Source organism: Octopus sinensis, unplaced genomic scaffold (genome assembly GCF_006345805.1).
Source record: "Octopus sinensis unplaced genomic scaffold, ASM634580v1 Contig18758, whole genome shotgun sequence".
NCBI lineage: Eukaryota > Metazoa > Mollusca > Cephalopoda > Octopoda > Octopodidae > Octopus > Octopus sinensis.
Window position 1 is genome coordinate 8,235 of NW_021836000.1, and position 5,784 is coordinate 14,018.

Below are 5,784 nucleotides of genomic sequence, written 5' to 3' on the forward strand. Positions count from 1 at the left end.
TTTTATCTTTAAACAGTAATTTAAATCAATACGCCATTGTAAAAGTTTGTTCTGGGAAAATTTTCCTGACTTATCGAATTATCCAAAATGCTGAAATTGAACTAACCCCATAAAAATAAATTTATTAAATTAGATATTTTTTATTTCAATAAAAGGTGTTTAGATATAATATGTGAAATTATACTAATTAAAAATAAATAGCTACACATGATGAAAATTGTTATAATCGTTTTAAATCCCATTGAGATAAACCACATTTTTGTTTTACCAAATCCTAAAATATAAGTGTTTAAAATTTCAACTATACTTACTGTTTATCGAAATTAATTTGTAAAACGAATGAATATAATAATAAATGCAGCTGATCACAAAAAATGTGGAAAATTTTAATTCACTTATGAGTCGGTGTACTATTCTTTTTGTTGATTTGGACAAAATTTTAAAAATCTTTGACATGCAGTTTAAATGTAAAATTTCTTCTTTTGGATAATGGTCTGGTTCCTTTACTTCATGTATAAATTCCACTAAAGGAACTACTAATATATCATTAAAATGTATTTTGCCTGAATTAGTTTGTTTTTTAGCTGTAGTAAATTCATATATTTTAGAACTTGTTTTGTTTATTAGATCTGTGACATAAAACTTGTATTTAGTCGATTCTCTAAGTTTTTTGACACATAACTCATTTGTGTTAATGCAGATATACGTTTTATTTCTATTTTTAAAATAATATTTACTACTTTAGTCCAGGATTAATTTTAGTAACTTTATATTTATTATATATTGTGTTTGACGACCATTCCAACGTTAATGAATTAAAACTGAACTTTTTGCATTGCAATACAAGCTCCAATTTTAAAGTCTTTACTTCCATGATTTGACTGAAATTTGCCAAAATACAATTTTCATTTCCAAGAGGTCTTATTTCAATACTATTAATAAACAAATTTAAACAAATAAAAACCAATAGATACTTTGTGGCATTAGATTTTTAAATTTATAATCGTTTTTATCAGTTTTGATCGATTTGTTTTTGTCTATCAAAATTTCATAGTTAATTACAAGATTTTTCAGATCATTAGGCTTTTCCCAATGAATATGAATTTCTTCAAAATTGACGAATGAAACTGAAATATTTCTAATTACTCCATAGTTCTTGCTTTTAGTAGTAAAAAATATAAATGGTGTAAATAAATCATGATTTTCATCAGTTACACTCTTAAAAATTAATTTAAATCTATACAGATATTCTGACTTTGTATTTATTGTTAGGCAACAAGTCCGAAATTATTGTAGATCTTTCACCTTTATTCTTAATTAAGCAATTATTTTCATATTCGTTAATTTGTAAAAATTCAAATGAACGATTAGATATAGTTTCATTAAAATATTCAATTTTAAATTTGGAGCAAGTTTCTGGATATGCAACTATCCAGTACAAAGAAATAAATTTAGCTCCGATTGATAAAATAAATAATCCTGTTGGTGGGGATAAACTTGAATTAGAATGGTTCAATGAAAAATTCGATTCATAATACTTCGAAAATTCGCTTATATAATTGCGTAAAGGAGGAGTTCTAAATTTATGATTTTTTGAAGTTATACTATAATTTTTAAATTATAATTCAACCTACAGCCATATTCGGGTAAGAAAATATTAATTTTAAAAATATAATTTGTATCATCTTCTAGACCGCTTAAAATAATATTATCTCGGTGTTTGAAAAAATTAAAAAGATTTCGTTTAAAATCTGGAAAGTCCTACATTTGTGTTTCGTTGGAAATAACCTTTTTTATCCATACAGAAAAAATAAATTTTGTATTTAATTTTTTAGAAATTTCTTGAGATATCTCCTATGAATTTTTAACAATCACGAAGACATTAATTTGAATATATGCATCATAGGATGAAATTCTGATTAACGCGTAAGGTCCACAAACCACAGAGCAAAAACAGCGGTTTAATGTTGTAATTTGAATTTCGGGTGATAAGTTACTTTGATAAAATTTTGTAACAATCATTAATCTAAAAATATTCATTTATTAGGATAAAAATATTCTTAAAGAATAATACTTCAAACAAATAGTCGAGTTTGCTTCCAAATTAGCAATGTATAATTTGAACGTCGACGTGCCAACGGATATTTTGTAGATTTTGCTAATTTAAAATGAAGAAATTAACGACGTAACAAATAAATTTTAACTAAACCAACATTTTATTGCATCCTTCTGTTCGAGTCGAAGAATATTGTCGAATAACGTGAAATGAAGAATTAGGAAAATTTTTAAAGGCACCAAAAAATTTTACAGAGCAAAAAAAATTTACAATTGCGTAATGAGAACTTACATGAATTATCTATTATAATCATATATTATCTTTACTTTAAATATTGTATTTTCCCAAATATTTTCATTCATAATTGAATTAAGTTCTTTATGATTTGAATCTTGTGCGGTTCTTTAAAAAAATAAATTCACAACTAAGATAAGATAAATTCACAACTACGTGAAATGATTATAATTGAAAATTTAATAAAATAACATAAAATTTGTTAGCTTAATTTAAATTATTATTATTAATAATTGAAAAAAAATATATTAAACTTTTTTTTTGTGAATAATAATGAAATGTATAAAACGTTTAAATTTGGAGAGCTGAATAAGGAAATTAGAATAATTGAAGTGCTATTTTCATAATTCATTTAAATTTCAGGTGAAAGAAAATAATTTTTATGAATTTGTTTGGCCATCTGCAGTTGTCCTTTCATACTATTTATTGCACTGTCAACAAAAATTGAATGGTTCTCGTATTATTGAGGTTTTTAAACTTTTTAAAATAATTATTATGATATTTAGTTGGGATGTGGTGTCGGACTTGTATCATTAACTGCAGCTCTCTGCAATCCATCATTTGTAATAGCAACTGATTCAGAAATATCTTCAACCAAAATTAACATAAGAGAAAATAATTTACAACATATTATTACTCCTTATAAACTCAGATGGGGAAATTTTCAAGATCATATTAACCCTCAATTACCACGGGAATATGATTTGATATTACTCGCTGATTGTTTCTACGCGAAGAGCGATTTTGAAAATATTTTGTGCAGCATTAATTTCTTGATGGCAGGCTCTAGGAATTGTGAGGCATGGATAATTTATCAAGTTCGGTGGTATTATTTTTTTTAATTTTTAGTGTTGATTGGTCATTAATACCTCTTCTTAGAAGATGGAAACTAGTTGCTGAAGCTGTCCCTATTTCAACATTCTTAAAAGATCTTAGCATTTTAAATTTGTGTCAATATGGAATTGGAAATGAATCTGATCCAGTTTTGCAATTGATAAAACTAAAACTTGTTTAATAAATTTTTTGTATTTGTAAAAGATCACCTCTCATGAAACGGAATATTTTTAAAACTAGCTATATTTGAAAGGGTGACCGAAGCTTCACAAACCTAAGGTTTTCAAATTATTCCTCCTTTTGGAAAAGTTACGTCGTGTTGACTACGTGAAAAGGATTTTTCAGTTGAACTGATATAATTGATTTGATTACATTTTTGTCTAGAGGTTCGAGAGACAAAGCCGTCAACGTTGTTAAAGGGAAAAAAACAAAGATCACAAAAGTTGTCCAGAGCCACGCCATGTTATTTCTAATGGCTTTTCTATATGGACTAATAAATTTTTCATGTCTTCTTTGTAGTCTAATTTTGACATTAAAATTACCGCAAATGAGAAAGAACTTAAACAAATTACAATTTTGCTAAAATAAATACAAATTAAAACAAAAAGTACGGAATGCCATTCTGGTTTAAAATCGACCTAAATTTTGGATTATTACTGTGCCTGATCTAGCGAAACAAAACAGCCCAGTGCACTATAGGATTATCGTAATTTTAAACTTCTAATGTCATACCTGACTCCAGTAAAGGCATGATGTCATGGATGTCGGGAACATTTTTTAAAGAATTGCTGCTATAAAGGCAGGTTCTGTATCATCTTTAAAAAACTTTATGCCGGTAAAAACCGGATTCGTAGTTTGACGAAGTACCAAAACTGAAATCGATGCTTTGCACGAATTCGTTTCATTTTCAAAGGTTAATCACAGAATTCTGGCAATGATTGACCCAAAGAATGTGTCAATTTTTACTCTGTAAAATGAAGTTCAAAGGATGACCTTCAAGCCACTTTTATCCTCCCTCTTAATCTATTATTCTTAATCTATGCTATCTGGATGACGGAGTAATTAGAAGAACCCCTAAAACTATATTGAAATCACTTTTGTTAAACTTTTAGCTCTTGAACTTGAATTACTTGAAGATTAGTTTGAAAGCGTGAAAAAATGTGCAAAAAGCATTCTGAACATCTGTTTTGCTACGCAGTTCTCTCTCAATACAATGACCAGAAAATATCTTTTGGTATGAATGATTACCTTCTCGCTTGAGAAAAAGTGGGATTACGTACTCCATCTAACACAACCTGCCAATTGCAATGAAAATCACTAATCTACGCCAATTCGTACGAAGAATTAAATGAACGAATGACAAAGGCCAATCGGCATGCTTAAGAATGAGTATCCAGCCCCCGAGGGGTGCAAAGGAGAACTACTACCCCTGCCTTCTGGACGAAGAATCCTTGAGAATCAGAGAAAAATGTAGTTCGGAATGAGGATTATGTTAAATTAACAATAAAATGAAAATTAAGAAACAAATGATAAATGAGTCTGAAGTTCTGATCTCCATTTCTGATAAATAACTAATGCAATTCGCGAAACTTATTTAGTACACCAACTCAATAAATAAATTTAATCCCAGATTTTGATTTCAATTATAATGTTAATAAACTGTGCTTTTCATGTTAATAAACTGTGCTGTGCATTAATAACATTTTAGTATAATATTTGTCTGATTCTTTTGGATATGCTGGCGTTTTAGCCGTGGCCGCCTTGGAGGGTTACTCCAGGGGACTGTTGTGTGACGAGTCTTCTATAGATATAAATCTGGTGATTCCATTAGAGCGCCCACGTTGACCAGATTAGTGGCTCTTATATTTAAATTTCAAGGAAGGAATAAACATCGCAAGAAACAAAACGTGGCGCGCGTATAGTTTATAAGTATTCATACAAGATTAACATTATGCTGGAGTTATGGTTTGACCCTAAGAGGTCTTTTGGGTTTCTTTGTGCCGCATTCCCTCCCAAATCAGGGGGAATAGGGTTAAATAAATAAAATAAATAGTTGTTTATTTGGTATTCACATGGATGAATTATTTTTCAATGAGTATGATAGGGGTTAATTGCTTATTTCCTGGCATGTGGCATGTTTGAACATTAATAAAGCTAAAAAAGAAAACTCAGAAGTGGGCAAAATCAATTGTATTTTTACTTCAATAAAAAGAGAAAAAAACATTTCTCATAGAGAGTCTTTTATTTTATATCCAGCGGTAAATAAATGTTTTCTACCAACAAAATGATTTCTGAAAAAAAGCAATCCCATATCCTTTTATCTTTTTAACGGCAGATTTTCTCATAGTCGACATGTATTCATCATTAGATGTGATTTTTTTTTAATTGAACAGAATTTTTTTCGGATATGTCTGTATGATCTGATTTGAAAAGGATTTAATTAGTTCTGAGGATAATCTCATTTGAAGTCAGGTTTCATAAGTATATTGTAAAATATATTCTGTCATTGCCCGATTATGAAATAAAAATGTGAAAATCTGTTCCTTTGTTGTTTTAAAATGGACTTGAAAGTAGCTGGTTTCACTAATGGAAATGTATCG